Genomic DNA, 20,747 nt, shown 5'->3' on the forward strand with positions numbered 1-20,747 from the left:
TAATTCGAAATTTGATGTTCTTGAGCTATTTTTTCCCCAATTTGATTTTGAAGCTTTTTAGTGTAATTAGGCTTAAATTGTTTATGTATTATGCTTGTATAACCTAGATTGATGCTGTTTAACATGATTAGAAGCCTTAAACTTCAAATTTTGAGTAATCTAGGGTTTGTGTTCTTGAGCAAATTTGGGGCTTTTTGATATAAACATGTTATGGTCGATTTTTGTCATGAATTGTTGCTAAATTAAGTAGTGTAACATGTTTAGGTAGTTAAATGATCCAAACTTTGAGCCTAAACATGATTTTGAGAATTAAAGTGGACTTTTTCAAGTCTAAAATTCATGAACTTTATTTTTGAAAGATAATGTCATTTGAGACTTGTTTAATTGCTAGTAATGATTATTTTGATATGTTATTTGAGTTGAATGTTTATGAACTTGGCGAACATTTTCGTATATGCTTATTTGAAAAAGTGTAGATTTGACAAAAATGTGAAAATGAGCTTAAGTTTGATATAAATTGATAATGTCATTGTAATTATTTTGCTTGATGATTTTGCTGACACTAATGCATATTTGGATGCACAAAATTTGTGTTTGATGTGTTTTGCAGAATGAAAGGGGTGAATCTTCATCCCAAGCCCGCAATGCTCCTGCCGAGAATTTGGAACAACAGGAGGTGGATAACTACTACAAGCAGGATGTGCCTCATCCAGTCATGACTTTTTCCGATATGCACTTGGAAGAGTTGCACCCGAACCTGAGATTTGACAGACTTTGGATAGATTATCCAAAATATCAAAGGGGTTTGCATACTCTTCATTCCAAGGTTGTTGAAGTACCGAGGGTCATAGAATGGGGACCCTTAGAAGCTGTAGAATTGGCCGGGCCAATTAGGGAATTACTTGTACAGAGGTATGGTAATTCTTCTTTTAATGACTGGATATGTTTATTCACCATACGCAGACCTGTATATAAAGTATGGTGTGAAGAGTTGTTATGTAGTATAGAGTTGAATGATCGGGTAGCTAGTTTAACCGATCGTTCTTTTATTAGATTTTTGTTAGGCGGTTCGATGCGCCACATGTCTTTACTGGACATGGCTCAGGCTTTACGTATATATACGCCTGAGGAGTTAGCGTCTGCCGATTGTAGAGGATTGATACTAAACGGTAGAAAGATAGATGAGAATTTTGATACACACGGTGTGTGGAGTCAAATGACAAGCCATCACCGTTTCAAAGGGGGAAATTACTCTTATTTGGATATAGATAGAGCCGAATTAAGAGTGATACATAGGTTTTTAGCTAATTCGATTACACAAAGGGGTAAGAACAAAGAAAAAGTAAATGAACAGGATTTGTTTTACCATATGTGTATTCGAGACCCACAAAGCGCTGTAAGTATACCATATCGTGTGGGTTATTATTTATCAGCTATGGTTCGGGGGATGCGACCACATAGCATAATAGGAGGTGGTATTTTTATTACTTTGATTGGTGAATATCTCGGTGTGGATATAAGTCGGGGGGGATTATTACTAGAAGAGCCGGAACCCCGCGATACTATAGGTTTAAATGTATACCATGGTGCGAAAGTTTTGAAGAGGCGAAATAACACCGCAGTACGATACCATGGTAGACATCCACAGGTGGAGAGAAACCAGCAACAAGGTAATGTAGGAGGGGGGAATGAGATGCAAGAAATGCATAGGTTTATAGCTTCTCAGGAATACGAAAATGCTAGACAGAGAGCATTTGAAGATTGGCAAGTTCATCAGAACCAGATCATAGCTCATTGCCAACATATAGGTAGAAACTATATTCCTACACCGAAACCCATCTTCCCTCCTTGGTCGATAGAGATGCAGCCACCATATCCTACGTATGACCCTGCCGAAGCATTCTATAGCACTTATGGTTATGCCTGGAACCCCTATTGGTACCAATATCATCCTTAGTTTACTTATTTTTTTTTTTTTGTAATTTGTAATTATTGATACATTTAATATTTTTGTTAATATTGTAATCATTTTTATAATTATCTAACTTTTATTCTTAGATTTTAATAATTTTTGAATGTGAGGTAATATACCAAACTTCAAAAATAGGTATATATGTTTGCAGTTTATCTTATGTACACAACAGGGTAAAACAACGCATTTTCAAAGACTGGCATTAAGTTCAGCAAAAGCAACTAATTTTGACGACAAGATGCAAAATATATGTGAAATAACAACAAGACGGAATGAACAAATGATGTGCACCATTTATCATTCAGCAAACAAACGCCAATATATTTGGAAACTTTGGTAAAAATTTAATCATTTTCACACAAATCACCCTCAATAATTTAAATTGTTACTGATTTCTTGCAAATGAGGGCATTGCAAGATCTTAAGTGTGGGAAGGGGTTAAATTCTTTCGGATTTTAAAATTTTTATATTAAACACTTGGTTACCATTAAAAATACTAGTAAAGCAGTAGTTGTATTAGAATCTAGTGCTCTCTGATAAAAAAGAACAGCCCTAGTCTTATATACTGACTACCCAATTCTAGTAAAATTTTTCAAAATTTTCAATTAAATGAATTCAAAATCATGTTTATACATATTTATGAACGATAAAACTAGGTTTTAACACCGAAATTATTGTTACCTCGGAAAGGACATAAATTGAGAAACAAACTAAAATGTTAAAATTCATTTAAAATGGAATAGAGGACGATAAAAAGGAAAATAAAAGCCAAGTGTGGGAAAATTTACCAAGTTATTTTAAACATATGTCACATATATCTGTAACAAATAACTGAAAATACTTTTGCTTTGGACTAAATTAAACTATTTTACCCGATGAAAGAAAAGAAGAGATGGATCTACATGATGAATCAATTCCATCATTAAAAGGAAGTAAAGTCTTCCGAAAAAGACACGCGCTTCTTGATTTAGGTCATGAAGTTGTCGTTCAGACCAGCTGTAGGTTGACGAAAAATCTAGAAAAGTCATCACTAAAATCAGCAGGAAATCCACGGACCTCAGCATTAAACAGGGTCGCCAAGTGGTCAGATTTATCCTAACCATGAGAAGGATTTATCTCGTACAATGGGGGGGCACCATGCAAATTAGCTGGATAAGACTAATGAATCAGATCCCCAGAAAGGATAATCTCCTTAAAGATTAAAAATCAGCTTTTAAGACTAATATTACTCAATCCTAGAGATTGACCTTAAAGATTGAGAATTACAAACTCATGGAATTCAATGATATCTAAACTCGAGCTTGAACGAGAAAATATTTTGATCAAAATTACAAACCGATTTGTTTTCTGAAAACCCTATTTTCAATGCGTTCATTACCATTGAACGTAAAATCCTAGGAATTCACCTGGAATTCATTAGGTCACCTGAACTAAATCGGGTGTCAACCGTAAGAACAGTGGTTGCATAGTGGTCAAAGACAGGAGCTTGTGCCAGGCCGAAAAATTATAAGGGTGAGCTTTACTATTGCTCCTACCAAGGATAGTAATTGCGTCCGACACGTTATAGACCATAATTAAAAGCATGTCACGGGACATTGCCTTAACAGTTGCTTGTTCAACGCTTTCCCTTACAACCGGACGGTAGTTTGCCGAAAGGTAATATACGGGACAAGTAAACTGGACGTGTTGCTTTCCAAATACAAGGTTAGCAAGTGGGTGACACAAAACCGCAAGTTTTGAGCTAAAATTTTCAAATCTGAAACCCACCAAAATATTTTGCAAACACCGGTAAAGGGTTATTCCGGAAAACTTATCTAGGGTAAAAACTAGATTTCAAAAGATCAAATGTTTTCATAAAGATCCAATTTCCTTAATGGATCTAAATTTTTATAGTCATGTGGGACTGTAAACCATATCGTTACTACCATTGTTTATACCGCCGTATAGAAATCACTGATGTACAAAGTGTGAAGAATAAAGAAGTGATTCTTGTATTTCAAGACAATATTGCTTGAGGACAAGCAACGCTCAAGTGTGGGAATATTTGATAATGCTAAAAACGAACATATATTTCATAGCATTATTCCTCAAGAAAGACAAGCTTTTAGTTGCAATTGTTCTATTTACAAGTGATATTCGTTTAAATAATAAAAGGTGAAGACAAAAGACAGATTCGACGAATTGAAGACGCAAACGACCAAAAAGCTCAAAAGTACAAAAGACAATCAAAGAGGTTCCAATTATTGATAAGAAACGTCTCGAAATTACAAGAGTACAAGATTCAAAACGCAAAATACAAAATATAAAATTGTACGCAAGGACGTTCGAAAATCCGGAACCGGGACCAGAGTCAACTCTTAACGCTCGACGCAACGGACTAAAAATTACAAGTTAACTATGCATATAAATATAATATAATATATAATTAATTATATTAATTATATATATATATATTATATATATATATTATAAAACCGTCGGCAGAGAAACTCCAAGGGTGTGAGCTGTAAATACATTCTCCGCGACTCGCGGAGTTTGAAGGGGATTTTGCCGCGAGTCGCGGAGCCCCAAATTTCAACTCTGGCTATAAAGCAAACCGAATTCTGATCATTTTTCATATTCTATTTTCTCTCTTCTCTATCTATACGATATATATATATATATATATAATTTATATTTTAATTTTAATTTTAATTATAATTCTAATAATAAGGGTATGTTAGCGAATGTTGTAAGGGTGTAAGTCGAAATTCTGTCCGTGTAACGCTACGCTATTTTTAATCATTGTAAGTTATGTTCAACCTTTTTATATTAATGTCTCGTAGCTAAGTTATTATTATGCTTATTTAAAACGAAGTAATCATGATGTTGGGCTAATTACTAAAATTGGGTAATTGGGCTTTGTACCATAATTGGGGTTTGGATAAAAGAACGACACTTGTGGAAATTAGACTATGGGCTATTAATGGGCTTTATATTTGTTTAACTAAATGAAAGTTTGTTAATGTTAATATAAAGATTTACAATTGGGCGTCCCTATAAATTACCATATACACTCGATCGGACACGATGGGCGGGGTATTTATATGTACGAATAATCGTTCATTTAACCGGACACGGAAATGGATTAATAGCCACTAGAATAATTAAAACAGGGGTGAAATTACATTCAAGGGTAATTGGTGTAATTGTTAACAAAGTAGTAAAACCTTGGTTTACACGCAGTCGATAACCTGGTGTATTCATTAAACAAAGTATTAAAACCTTGTTACAATTCGAATCCCCAATTAGTTGGAATATTTAACTTCGGGTATAAGAATAATTTGATGAGGACACTCGCACTTTATATTTATGACTGATGGACTGTTATGGACAAAAACCAGACGGACATATTAAATAATCCAGGACAAAGGACAATTAACCCATGGGCATAAAACTAAAATCAACACGTCAAACATCATGATTACGGAAGTTTAAATAAGCATAATTCTTTTATTTCATATTTAATTTCCTTTATTTTATATTTAATTGCACTTCTAATTATCGCACTTTTATTTATTGTTATTTAATCGCACTTTTAATTATTGTACTTTTTAATTATCGCAAGTTTATTTTATCGCACTTTTATTATTCGCAATTTCATTATCGTTATTTACTTTACGCTTTAATTTAAGTCTTGTATTTATTTTATATTTTACATTAGGTTTTAACTGCGACTAAAGTCTTAAAATCGACAAACCGGTCATTAAACGGTAAAAACCCCCCTTTATAATAATAATATTACTTATATATATATTTGTATTTTTAATAAAAGTAAACTAATATAGCGTTGAGCTTTGTTTAAAGATTTCCCTGTGGAACGAACCGGACTTACTAAAAACTACACTACTGTACGATTAGGTACACTGCCTATAAGTGTTGTAGCAAGGTTTAAGTATATCCATTCTATAAATAAATAAATATCTTGTGTAAAATTGTATCATATTTAATAGTATTTCCTGCTAAAATTAATAACTATTTTATATACACCTCGCAAAACATCAGTTATTGTTGGTATGTAGCGCAGCCTGTACTGCGGATATGTTTGAAGCTAGAAAAGTACGAAATTCCTCTTCATTCATATTCACGGTGTGTCGAGTAGTCGGTGCCATTTCCTTCAAAATAGTCAAATGGAACAAGTTAATCATACAGAATACTAAGAGTAGTTAATAGTATTTCGTAGCATAATATGAACTCATTTATAAAAGCTTTTTCTTCATATTAGCGTTTTATAAGTTTAAATTCGGGTAGTACCTACCCGTTAAGTTCATACTTAGTAGCTAATATACAATTCAACTACTACAATTCTATATGAAAAACTGATTATAATAATATTTCGCGTTCAAACTTTTACACAATATTTTACAAACTTACAATTCCGCTTATTTTACATATAGCATGAAATATAGCACACAATAAATTTGATACAAGATGGTTGTGAAGATAATTCTAGCTAGTACACAAGTCGTTCAGCAAAGGCAATAAAGACACGTAATTCATACGTCCAGAAACAAGTCATGCATTCTGGTTTTACTAGGATTACTTCCCATCGTTGGTCTTGTGGAACATAACCGTTATGGCCGTTGATAAGACAGCGTGTTGTAACATCGTCAAAGGGATGAGGGTTACGTAATGTCCAACAGTCCCGTAACAATCTAAAAACCTCATTTCTTACCGTAATTACCGACTCCGTCACTTGTGGAAACGTTTTGTTTAATAGTTGTAGCCCGATGTTCTTGTTCTCACTTTGGTGAGAAGCGAACATTACTAATCCGTAAGCATAACATGCTTCTTTATGTTGCATGTTAGCCGCTTTTTCTAAATCACGAAGTCTAATATTCGGATATATTGAGTCAAAATAATTTCTTAACCCATTACGTAAAATAGCATTTGGGTTCCCCGCAATATATGCGTCAAAGTAAACACATCGTAACTTATGGATTTCCCAATGTGATATCCCCCATCTTTCGAACGAAAGCCTTTTATAAACCAAGGCATTCTTGGAACGTTCTTCGAATGTCTTACAAACTGATCTCGCCTTAAATAGTTGTGCCGAAGAATTCTGACCGACTCTAGACAAGATTTCATCAATCATGTCTCCGGGTAGGTCTCTTAAAATATTGGGTTGTCTATCCATTTTGTGTTTTTATACTGTAAAATAGACAAGAGTTAGATTCATAAAAAAAATACTTATTAATACAAGCAATTTTTACATATATCATAAAGCATAAGCACACTATATTATATATATTACACCACACGAATACAACTATCTTATTCCGACTCGCTTGTTTCTTCTTCTTCGGTTTTGGTTCGTTTTGCCAAGTTTCTAGGGATATATGATGTTCCTCTAATACGAGCCGTCGTTTTCCACATTGGTTTAGAAAAACCTGGTGGTTTAGAGGTTCCCGGGTCATTGTTACAACTTAAGGACTTCGGGGGTTGACGATACATATAAAGTTCATCGGGGTTGGAATTAGATTTCTCTATTTTTATGCCCTTTCCCTTATTATTTTCTTTTACCTTTTTAAATTCAGTTGGGGTAATTTCTATAACATCATCGGAATTCTCGTCGGAATCCGATTCATCGGAGAATTGGTAATCCTCCCAATATTTTGCTTCCTTGGCGGAAACACCATTGACCATAATTAACCTTGGTCGGTTGGTTGAGGATTTTCTTTTACTTAACCGTTTTATTATTTCCCCCACCGGTTCTATTTCTTCATCCGGTTCCGATTCTTCTTCCGGTTCCGACTCTTCTTCCGGTTCCTCTTCGGGAACTTGTGAATCAGTCCACGAATCATTCCAATTTACATTTGACTCTTCATTATTGTTAGGTGAGTCAATGGGACTTGTTCTAGAGGTAGACATCTATCACATAATATCAAACGCGTTAAGAGATTAATATATCACATAATATTCACATGTTAAAAATATATAGTTTCCAACAAAATTTGTTAAGCAATCATTTTTCAAGTAAACACGGTCGAAGTCCAGACTCACTAATGCATCCTAACAAACTCGATAAGACACACTAATGCAAAATTCTGGTTCTCTAAGACCAACGCTCGGATACCAACTGAAATGTCCCGTTCTTATTGATTAAAAACGTTCCATATTAATTGATTTCGTTGCGAGGTTTTGACCTCTATATGAGATGTTTTTCAAAGACTGTATTCATTTTAAAACAAACCATAACCTTTATTTCATCAATAAAGGTTTAAAAAGCTTTACGTAGATTATCAAATAATGATAATCTAAAATATCCTGTTTACACACGACCATTACATAATGGTTTACAATACAAATATGTTACAACAAAATAAGTTTCTTGAATGCAGTTTTTACACAATATCATACAAGCATGGACTCCAAATCTCGTCCTTATTTAAGTATGCGACAGCGGAAGCTCTTAATAATCACCTGAGAATAAACATGCTTAAAACGTCAACAAAAATGTTGGTGAGTTATAGGTTTAACCTATATATATCAAATCATAATAATAGACCACAAGATTTCATATTTCAATACACATCCCATACATAGAGATAAAAAATCATTCATATGGTGAACACCTGGTAACCGACATTAACAAGATGCATATATAAGAATATCCCCATCATTCCGGGACACCCTTCGGATATGATATAAATTTCGAAGTACTAAAGCATCCGGTACTTTGGATGGGGTTTGTTAGGCCCAATAGATCTATCTTTAGGATTAGCGTCAATTAGGGTGTCTGTCCCCTAATTCTTAGATTACCAGACTTAATAAAAAGGAGCATATTCGATTTCGATAATTCAACCATAGAATGTAGTTTCACGTACTTGTGTCTATTTTGTAAATCATTTATAAAACCTGCATGTATTCTCATCCCAAAAATATTAGATTTAAAAAGTGGGACTATAACTCACTTTCACAGATTTTTACTTCGTCGGGAAGTAAGACTTGGCCACTGGTTGATTCACGAACCTATAACAATATATACATATATATCAAAGTATGTTCAAAATATATTTACAACACTTTTAATATATTTTGATGTTTTAAGTTTATTAAGTCAGCTGTCCTCGTTAGTTACCTACAACTAGTTGTCCACAGTTAGATGTACAGAAATAAATCGATAAATATTATCTTGAATCAATCCACGACCCAGTGTATACGTATCTCAGTATTGATCACAACTCAAACTATATATATTTTGGAATCAACCTCAACCCTGTATAGCTAACTCCAACATTCACATATAGAGTGTCTATGGTTGTTCCAAAATATATATAGATGTGTCGACATGATAGGTCAAAACATTGTATACGTGTCTATGGTATCTCAAGATTACATAATATACACTACAAGTTGATTAAGTTATGGTTGGAATAGATTTGTTACCAATTTTCACGTAGCTAAAATGAGAAAAATTATCCAATCTTGTTTTACCCATAACTTCTTCATTTTAAATCCGTTTTGAGTGAATCAAATTGCTATGGTTTCATATTGAACTCTATTTTATGAATCTAAACAGAAAAAGTATAGGTTTATAGTCAGAAAAATAAGTTACAAGTCATTTTTGTAAAGGTAGTCATTTCAGTCGAAAGAACGACGTCTAGATGACCATTTTAGAAAACATACTTCCACTTTGAGTTTAACCATAATTTTTGGATATAGTTTCATGTTCATAATAAAAATCATTTTCTCAGAATAACAACTTTTAAATCAAAGTTTATCATAGTTTTTAATTAACTAACCCAAAACAGCCCGCAGTGTTACTACGACGGCGTAAATTCGGTTTTACGGTGTTTTTCTAGTTTCCAGGTTTTAAATCATTAAGTTAGCATATCATATAGATATAGAACATGTGTTTAGTTGATTTTAAAAGTCAAGTTATAATGATTAACTTTTGTTTGCGAACAAGTTTAGAATTAACTAAACTATGTTCTAGTGATTACAAGTTTAAACCTTCGAATAAGATAGCTTTATATGTATGAATCGAATGATGTTATGAACATCATTACTACCTTAAGTTCCTTGGATAAACCTACAGGAAAAGAGAAAAATGGATCTAGCTTCAACGGATCCTTGGATGGCTCGAAGTTCTTGAAGCAGAATCATGACACGAAAACAAGTTCAAGTAAGATCATCACTTGAAATAAGATTGTTATAGTTATAGAAATTGAACCAAAGTTTGAATATGATTATTACCTTGTATTAGAATGATAACCTACTGTAAGAAACAAAGATTTTTTTGAGGTTGGATGATCACCTTACAAGATTGGAAGTGAGCTAGCAAACTTGAAAGTATTCTTGATTTTATGTAACTAGAACTTGTAGAATATATGAAGAACACTTAGAACTTGAAGATAGAACTTGAGAGAGATCAATTAGAAGAAGAAAATTGAAGAATGAAAGTGTTTGTAGTTGTTTTTGGTCGTTGGTGTATGGATTAGATATAAAGGATATGTAATTTTGTTTTCATGTAAATAAGTCATGAATGATTACTCATATTTTTGTAATTTTATGAGATATTTCATGCTAGTTGCCAAATGATGGTTCCCACATGTGTTAGGTGACTCACATGGGCTGCTAAGAGCTGATCATTGGAGTGTATATACCAATAGTACATACATCTAAAAGCTGTGTATTGTACGAGTACGAATACGGGTGCATACGAGTAGAATTGTTGATGAAACTGAACGAGGATGTAATTGTAAGAATTTTTGTTAAGTAGAAGTATTTTGATAAGTGTATTGAAGTTTTTCAAAAGTGTATAAATACATATTAAAACACTACATGTATATACATTTTAACTGAGTCGTTAAGTCATCGTTAGTCGTTACATGTAAGTGTTGTTTTGAAACCGTTAGGTTAACGATCTTGTTAAATGTTGTTAACCCAATGTTTATAATATCAAATGAGATTTTAAATTATTATATTATCATGATATTTTCATGTATGAATATCTCTTAATATGATATATATATATATATATATATATACATTAAATGTCTTTACAACGATAATCGTTACATATATGTCTCGTTTAAAAATCATTAAGTTAGTAGTCTTGTTTTTACATATGTAGTTCATTGTTAATATACTTAATGATATGTTTACTTATCATAGTATCATGTTAACTATATATATATCCATATATATGTCATCATATAGTTTTTACAAGTTTTAACGTTCGTGAATCACCGGTCAACTTGGGTGGTCAATTGTCTATATGAAACATATTTCAATTAATCAAGCCTTAACAAGTTTGATTTCTTAACATGTTGGAAACATTTAATCATGTAAATATCAATCTCAATTAATATATATAAACATGGAAAAGTTCGGGTCACTACAATATGCGACATTTTTAAAAGAACAACTGCATTTATTTTACATTACAAACCATAACTCTTATTTTAATACAAGCTTTAGACAATAAAAAGATGATTATCGTTTAGCGATAATCTTAGACTTACAAACTTTACATGTGATGATAACAATACGATTTCTAGCATATTTTACATTACAAATCCTCCGATATGCAGTTTTATTTTTGACACAAATATGCATACTCAAGATCTTGTTTAAATTCAACATGTTGCAGCGGAAGCTTTTAGTTATCACCTGAGAATAGACATGTTTAAAACGTCAACATAAAGTTGGTGAGATATAGGTTTAATGCCGGCAGCGATATAGATATATAGACCACAAGATTTCATATATAAACATTTTAATAAAAATATTCTAAGTGGTTGAGCACTTGATAACCATACTTAACATTTAATCACGTCGCATATTCCCTTTATTATGAAATCTTACTACACCGTACCAAGTGTAGTCACGAAACGAAGTACTGTGCAACCGTTGAATACTGGTCGTCCAGTCCGGTTGGGGTTGTCAGGCCCGATAGATCTATCAACAGGATTCGCGTTTACAATACCGCTGTAAATAATAGTTACCAAGCTACAGGGAAGTATGCCAGTGGTACAACTCAACGTAGAATATATTTTCCAGTTACTTGTGTCCATAACGTAAAACATAAAATACATGTATTCTCATCCCGAAATACTTAGAGTTTAAAAGTGGGACTATATACTCACTTTTGCCTTGAAGATATATATATTTTGACTTGGTCTCCGATTGATATCACGAACCTATCCATATATAATATATCAATATATTTTCATTTTAAACAATCGTCACATATATATACTTATAATACTTTTAATGTCTTCTTAGTCCGTAGTTAGCAATTCAATTTTAATGGTTCATATTTAGGTGTTTAATAAATAAATAAAACCCCCCCTCAAAATAAATAAAACCCCATCGTATTCGTATTGGTCGGGATTAATCTTGACCCACGGTACTGGTGTTGTCAAATGACGTGTTGCGTACATAAAGTACCGGTGTTGTCAAATGACGTGTTGCGTACAATCATGGGATCTTATGATTAATCTTCTCGTATTGTTTACGGGTGATCCTGAAATATATAAAATTAAATTATGAGTACATATATATAAAATATCATGTTATTTTAAAAAGATGTGATTTATTTAATTTTTCTCCAATTATTTTCGTGGCTAAACTAGTCTTGGATATCCGATTTTGTTTTGGTCATAGTTTCTTCGTTACAACTCCGTTTTCGTTGGTTCAACTTGCCACTTCCTTGGATCGAGTCCTTCTTTAAGAATATGAACTGTAAATACCTTAGTTTGTATTCGAAATCACAGGTCATAGGTCAAACTTTGGTGAAACTTATGAAGTTAATCATTTTCCATCATGTAAACAACCTTAAATGATTATTTTTCTAAAAGTACTTATACTTTGAGTTAAATCATGAAATTTTTATGTGTTATCATATTCATAGTAAATATCATTTTTCCAGAAAATAAACCTCCAATTCAAGGTTCAAGATAGTTTTTAATTATCCAACCCAAAACAGCCCCCGGTTGCACTCCGACGTCGTAAAAACAGTTTTTAAGGTGTTCTTTGAAAAACCAAGTTATACCTTGTTAAATTAGAATATATTTATGATATATTACAGGTCTTGAAGTATTTTAAAAGTTAAGTTAGAAGGATCTATTTAGTTTGCAAACAAGTTTGAAATCATTCAAACTATGTTCTTGTTGTTAAAATTGTATACCATAAAATAAGATAGCTATATATATATGAATCGAATAAGGTTATGAACAAAGTTACTACCTCAAGTTACTTGGACAAGATTGCTGTAAAATAGGAGTAAAAACCTAGAACCAAAAGAGTGGTGGAGTTGGATGAAAGATTGGAAGTAAACTTGTGTTCTTGGAAGGATTCTTGAAGTGTTTTTGTAAGGGTTTTCTTATGGTGTTTAAGTGATGTTCTTGAAGCTAGATTTTCATGGTGATAGGCTGAGATGGTTAAGGTGTTTAAGGGTTATGAAAGGGTGTTCCTAACTAGCAAAATGATGTAGCAAAGTTGAAGATGGATGGAGTATTTAAGGTGGTGGTGGTGGCGTGAATGATGAGGAACAAAGACATGATCTTTGTTGTATTTTTGTGTAATAATTCATGCATGCATCCAAACTCTAATTACCTCTCATCTAGGGCAGTAATAATGGCTAGTTAGGTGGTGATTTGATGTGTATATACTAATAGTAAATACGTATAGAAGCTAGGTATGATACGAGTACATATACTCTAGATATACGTATAGAAATCTTGTGAAAAATGGAATGAGAATTCAAATATAGCTATCTTTTGTGAATATACTTATATGGTTTTATGTATTTAAGTCCTTAAAAAGTGATTAAATACATTATATATACGATATATGTATAAACATTATAGGTCATAAGTATTTATGTCAAATGACGTTACGTATGGTTATCGTTTTGAAAACTTAAGTTAGTAGTTTCAAAATATACTTATAACTTATTGTTATTAATACAAAATGAGGTATTAAAACATTCTTAGATCATGTTAAATATGTATATATACATATATATACACAAACGTATAATTATCATATGTTATATAGTTCGTGATATCATCGGTCAAACTAGACGGTCAAACGTTGTGTAAAACTCTTTTCAAAAACATAAATCTCAACAATTTGGATTGCTTATCATGTTGGTAAGGTTTAATTTATGTAAATATTAATCTTATAATTATAGAACGATCGAAAAAGTGCGGGTCATTACAGGATGATCAATTTTGGCTTATGGCAGGTTCAAGTCAAGGATGTGTTGATTCAGTCCGGTTTACACAAGGCTTTGAAGGGTAAACCCACCCTTGTTCCTGGCAGTGATTCTAGCAGTAAGTTCGATGAAGAAGAATGGGATGATATGGATTTGTGGGCAGCAAGTGCGATTCGTTTGTGTCTTGCAAAGAACGTGCTTGCAAATGTGCACGGGTTATCAACGGCAAAGGAGCTTTGGGTTAAACTAGAGCAGTTGTACCAGGGCAAGGGCATCTCAAATCGGTTGTGTCTTAAAGAACAATTTCATACTCTGCGTATGGATGGGGGTTCAAAGATTTCAGATCATCTAAGTATTCTTAACGGTATTGTTTCAGAACTGGAGGCTATTGGAGTTAAAACGGATGATGAAGATAAAGCTTTGAGGTTGATATTATCTTTATCATCGTCTTATGAACACATGAAACCTATTTTGATGTATGGGAAGAAAACTCTGAAGTTTGAAGACGTTACTAGCAAGCTCCTATCCGAGGAGAAAAGAATGGAAGGTAACGGGGTCTCGTCATCAGGAGATACGATAGTGTTGTGTTCGGATAGGCAGAAGAGAAACTCTAGAAAGAATCTGACATGCTGGAAGTGCGGGAAGACTGGACATGTAAGGGTTAATTGTCCCGGTGGAGCTAATCCGGCAAATGGCTTCAAAGACGCTAACATTGTCTCCGTTGTTACGGAGAGTGACGAATTCCTCTGAAGTCACGTCATCCTCATGGTGTGTCCGCGCCACCGTGGAAAGGGATGTTCGTTAGCGGTTCCACAATTACACATGGGCATTGGTTTGGCGTTGATGCAGGCTGTGTGGTGGAAACTGATGTTGTAGCTGATGGGACTTTCGGGAAAGCCAAACAAGGAAGTTGCACCATAAAGTTTCAGCTGGTTGTTCAACAACATGTGTCGAGGTGAAATGCTTGGAATGTGATATTCTAAGTGCTATACTCTTAATGGTGGAGTATGATAATTCTTGTTAAGAGTTATGATTGTCTGTGATGACAATGATTGTCGGTTTAGACAATGTTCGATGAAGATGCAAGTTTTGTCTCTTGGGAGATAATGTCAACGGCATGAAGATGAGGATCTTGAAGTTGTCGTCGAGGAAGCGTCTACATCAGTTATCCTTGCAATGTGGAAGCATGGTTATCTTCTTCTATCCAAAAGGTGGAGATTTGTTGGTTTATTTTGGCTAGTAGAAGATATGTTTATCCCACATTGGTGGGAGGAAGATGTGAGGGGTGAGTGACTTGGTTATATAAGAGGGGCTAAGTCTTCATTCCAAATCGCACCAATCAATACACTTTAAGTATTTGATTATTTCTTTCTTTCTTACCCTTGTTTGAGAGTTGTATTAGTTAAATATTTTGGAGAGTGTAGTTGGCTTAAGAGAGTCGTCTATATCATTGTAACAATTTGTGATATAGTGTATTTCTCTCTTTGGGGGCCGGTGGTTTTTCTCCTGTTTTGGAGTTTCCACGTTAAATCTTGTGTTGTGTATTGTTCTTATTTCTTTACTATTATTGTTGGGCTGGGTGGTGGAAATTAGTGAGACCGTAATTTCCCAACAATAGATTCATCGTGATCTAATGTAGCTATTTCTATCAAATTCAATTCAGATTTTATCCTCAATCTCTATATCGAATGATCTTTCACTAAACCAAATAGAAACACCAAAAATAGCTCAAACATTTGATAATTTGGATCTGTAATTGAATGAGATTCGAGCTAAACCAAAGATGATGATTTCATTGATAAACTGCAGAGAAAGTTACGAGGAGTATAGAGTCTAACTCATTCCACACCTTTACTTGAACTCAAATGATAGCATACACAAGTAAGTTTACTAGAGGTGGTAACATGACCAGATTGGATGATGGGTTTTAAATGGGTCAGATCAATATGGTTAGTTTCCTGCTATGTGACAAAGTGGGTCAGGTTTTGAAAGTCTTTCAAATATACGAATATCCAAGTAGTCAAATTTATATATTAGTATCTTTTTTAAAAGATACGTAACACACATCAAGTTATCTGGACTATACATTGTAACACATCAAATGTAGCATAGAGTTTTGGATTACAACTTCGAAATTCAATTCAAATGCAGCAGCACACAAATTTATCACTAGTATATTCAATGTACCATTTAAGCATGTATCTGACTCAACCTTCATGTTACTTTTACTATAACCCAAAACTATCTATAGATATATCTATCAACATGTTCTCTTTAAATAAAGGTAACTACACAAAGACTAGTAAGTTAGATTCCTATTTATTATTCACCGTTTTAACGTGAAGGATAAATAAATCTCAACAACACTTGCATATTTTCTTGAAACCTGGAGGACCATCATCACATTTTTCACAGTTTGTGTCCAATAATAAGAGTGTTGGTGTTTTAGTCTCGTCCTCGTGTTTCGGGCGACGAAGAACTCCCCAAAGAAACTGACTCCCTCGAAATTCTGAAAACAACCCAAAAAATTAAATTAAAAATTGAACTTTTATTAAAACTGATAGAATCTAAATTTGGTTGTAGGAGTCTAGAGGAGAACACTAATAACTCCAAACCTTCCAAATTGCATTTCATCACCAATTTTTTCCTCCAAAGGATGTCAGTTATAGACAGATCATTCTCAAATCTTCAAATAAACAAAATAAGATGTTTTAGAATAATAATAATGGTTATCATAAAGAAACAATTTATAAAGTATATATCTAAGTTTCAAATAGTGTCCAACAAGGCTTTCTTCCAAGTGGATAAGATGTGTTATGAACAATCAAAAGTAATAAGTTAAGATCCTATGATTGTGTTCTGCCAAGCGGTACAGAGGATGAAATGGGCGGGTTGGGTAGTTGTTGTTATATAGCACATGTCAAAATGGGAATGGTCCAGTCAGATTGGTTCTGCTAGCATAAAACGTGCAGTTTACTACTACATAACATAATGACATTTCAAATTGTTAGCTTCATAATTTGACATCATTTAACTCAATTGGATCCATGACCCGAAAATATCTCAAGTCATGTGTTAAAATGACATATAGGAGAGAGTTCTTACAGATGCTGGCAAGAACTTAAACACTCGCAACATGTTATGATTGCTAAAGCGTCACCGATATCACCACATATTTCACAAACTTTCACCTGCAATTTAGTACATGTTTTGAGAACGACTAATCATATTTTTTAAGATGTTCATTGTAATCTTAATTTTGTTCAACTTGTATGGTAAAAGGTCAAGTTGGATATATCATGAATGACATTAACTTCTCAAATGAACAAAACTAGTAACTAGTAATGGTGGATGCATAATTTGAAATCTAATTAGTCAATCCAAATTTCAAATTTCCAATTAATTTTGAGTATGAGCAGAAAGGGAAAATTATTAAAGAATCTGCAAAGTAAATTGTTCACAGAATCTGCAGTGAAAAGATAACTATACAGTATAAATCTTCTTATAATAAACCTCGCCCTATAATTTTATGAAAAAACCTCATCCCACTAAAAATTTAAGGCAGATATAAAAATATAACTTATAAGCTGTCTCCCCACCACCCAACTGTTGCAAAACAAAGGGACTATTCTATTTCTTGGTCCCACATCAGAAAAATGATAACCACATGTCCCCAAGTGAAGTAGATTTCAAAAACATTTAACACATGTCTGTAGCAACTTTCAGTTAACAACTTTAAGAGCATTAAAAGAAACAACAAATATCAATCAACTTATAATAATGACTGCAGTGAATTACTCATGGATGGGTCATTGATTCATTCTTATCCACATTTTTACAGAGCATATATAAGAGAGTACAATCCAGCTTCATTCAAGTGCATAACATAAATGATAACCACACATTCTTATTTGATTGAACATATATTTATACTCCGTAATATAATACATATAGTAAACTGTAAATAATGACCACTTCAACCTTACTCATACAAATAACATAGAGATATCATACAAACATATAGTCTGTGAAAGTGTGAAAAACTATGTGTCATAAAATATAACTCATGGATTAAATAAAAACTTATGGTATCCTAATCAACAAAATGCAAATAATCAGTCAAACCTACAAGTAAAATTGTAAAAACCAAATCACTTCAAAAAGAAAGTAAAATCCTAAGCAAACACTATTTGAAGTTTGACCACTCCAAAGTGTTGGTCAACTTAGGTAGCACAGTAACAAAAATGCACAAACTACGTATATATAGTTGTCATATTAACTCAAGTTAGCTTCTTTTCATCGTCATCTTCCACCGAGAAATCAAAACCCCATTTAGTACTTTTTATAGTAAAAATCAATGTAGTATCTGAAGCAAAGCATTATTGTTGACGAAACCCTGATACAATCTAACAAGAGCGTTTTTATAAATGGGGGTTTTAGTAAAGAACTAGCAAAGATATTGAATAATTAGAAGATAAACTGAAGATTACTGTATTTAATTAATAATAGCTAGGGATTGTAGATAATATTAAAATACCATTATTTTGTTGACGACTTCGGTGCACAGAAATGGCAAAAAAAGAAGCTTCTAGAATCCAAAAACAGCGATAACAAGTATCAGACGATCTAAAAACAAAATGCAGCTTCTTCAGTGCACACAGGCACTATCTGTTTTTTTTTTTTTTTTTTTTTTTTTTTATATATGAAAAATGATACGGATTATTAATTAAATCAAATTCCAGAGGAATACGAGTAGAATGTTTTGATTGGATGCGGAAAAAGATGAAATTTTCCATTAAGAATGTTTTTGATTGGTTGTGGAAAAAAACGAAATGTCTATTGGAGCAAAAGAGGAGTATTTGATACACAGAAAGACATGAATGTAGTATGTATTATTTTATTCACGAATAACAATAATATTATAATTATATGTAATATGTAAATGTAAATGAATAATGAGATTTTGCTAACAAGATACTTAAAAGGAAAATTTCATAACTAAATGATGACAGCAACATATAAATGTTACGTACAACACTTTAGTGTATATGACAGTTAAAATGTTGAAATATTAATGGTGAAAGGTGGGTGGTTGATACATTTGGTCAAACACCACATATATATTGTGGTAATAAGTTGGTGCCTACAATTTGTGTAGACAAATTTGACTAGGTAAACTTTCTTACACATTCACTTACCACCACTGTTGTAAACGGCGTCCGTTGCGTCCGTTGCGACGCCCGTTGCGGCGTTTTAGTGACTAAAACGTTTCGACCCCGTCCCGTTTTCTTATAAGCCGGTCAACGGTCAAACTTCGGGTCAAATGCAGGAAAAATTGGGTCAACGCCGATCAAAAGTCAGAAATTCTGTTAAAATCAGTCATAAGTCGGTCAAATCAATCAAAATTGACTTAGTTTAGTATTCCATTTTGTATTATATTAACGCTAATAGCAATTATAGGTACAAACTTGTCAATGCAGGTTTTTTAGCTCTATAATATGTGTAAATATATATTTATATATATATAAGTCAACATTAGTCAACATCCGTTTCGACCCCGTCTCAGCCCCGTTTTTTCCGTTGCGACGTTTTGAGGTCGCTACCGTTTCGGCCCCGTCTCGCGTCTTTTTCAACCTTGCTTACCACATTTCTAGTAGTATAAATATGAGCCTTAACCATGCTCATTTCTCATCCCAAAATCATTTCTTTCTTTCATGTACTAAAAGAGTTAAATAGAGAGTTTGTGAGTAATCTCCTAATTACAAGAGATATAAAGATTAATGTTTATCCTTGTAATTAGAGAGAAGCGTAATTCCTATTATTCTTATTAGTGAAGCGTTTCTTTCTTTGCCCGTAGTTTTTACCCTTTTGAGGTTTTCCACGTTAAATCTCGGTGTCCTATTATTGTCGTTATTTCAATTATTACTAGCTGTTTGCTATAATTCGGTGTCGCTTTTCTCAACAAGTGGTATCAAGAGCTAAGGTTCTAATATCTAGTGTGTATTAATTTACTTATCGTTGTGGTTGCCACGGGAGTGGATCGTCCACATCAAAAAATAAGTAAGATTAATTTCACTCGATAAAAGTTCTCGGGTACTATTTCTCGGAAAAATAGTATTTTCGAAAAGAAGATTGTGATTATAGCAATGTCTACGAAAATCGAAATTGAAAAGTTCAACGGGAGTAACTTCTCGTTATGGAAACTAAAGATGAAAGCTATCCTGAGAAAGGATAAGTGTTTGGCGGCCATCAGTGGACGTTCTGAAATGTCCCGTTCTTATTGATTAAAAACGTTCCATATTAATTGATTTCGTTGCGAGGTTTTGACCTCTATATGAGACGTTTTTCAAAGACTGCATTCATTTTTAAAACAAACCATAACCTTTATTTCATAAATAAAGGTTTAAAAAGCTTTACGTAGATGATCAAATAATGATAATCTAAAATATCCTGTTTACACATGACCATTACATAATGGTTTACAATACAAATATGTTACATCGAAATCAGTTTCTTGAATGCAGTTTTTACACAATATCATACAAACATGGACTCCAAATCTTGTCC

The 20,747-nt window shown here is 33.1% G+C and overlaps 1 long non-coding RNA gene across 1 annotated transcript in view; it reads right to left on the bottom strand.

Moving 5' to 3' along the window:
• Nucleotides 1-18,862, bottom strand: part of LOC139839500 (uncharacterized) — a 50,756-nt gene extending 31,894 nt beyond the window's left edge. Inside the window, exons 1-2 of the long non-coding RNA XR_011756972.1 lie at nt 18,718-18,862; nt 17,286-17,371 (exon numbers count right to left, since the gene is read on the bottom strand). This is a non-coding gene — a long non-coding RNA (uncharacterized lncRNA). The remainder of the gene's footprint in view (nt 1-17,285; nt 17,372-18,717) is intronic.
• Between the last annotated feature and the right edge of the window lie 1,885 nt (nt 18,863-20,747).

Source organism: Rutidosis leptorrhynchoides, chromosome 4, assembly GCF_046630445.1.
Source record: "Rutidosis leptorrhynchoides isolate AG116_Rl617_1_P2 chromosome 4, CSIRO_AGI_Rlap_v1, whole genome shotgun sequence".
NCBI classification, from domain to species: domain Eukaryota; kingdom Viridiplantae; phylum Streptophyta; class Magnoliopsida; order Asterales; family Asteraceae; genus Rutidosis; species Rutidosis leptorrhynchoides.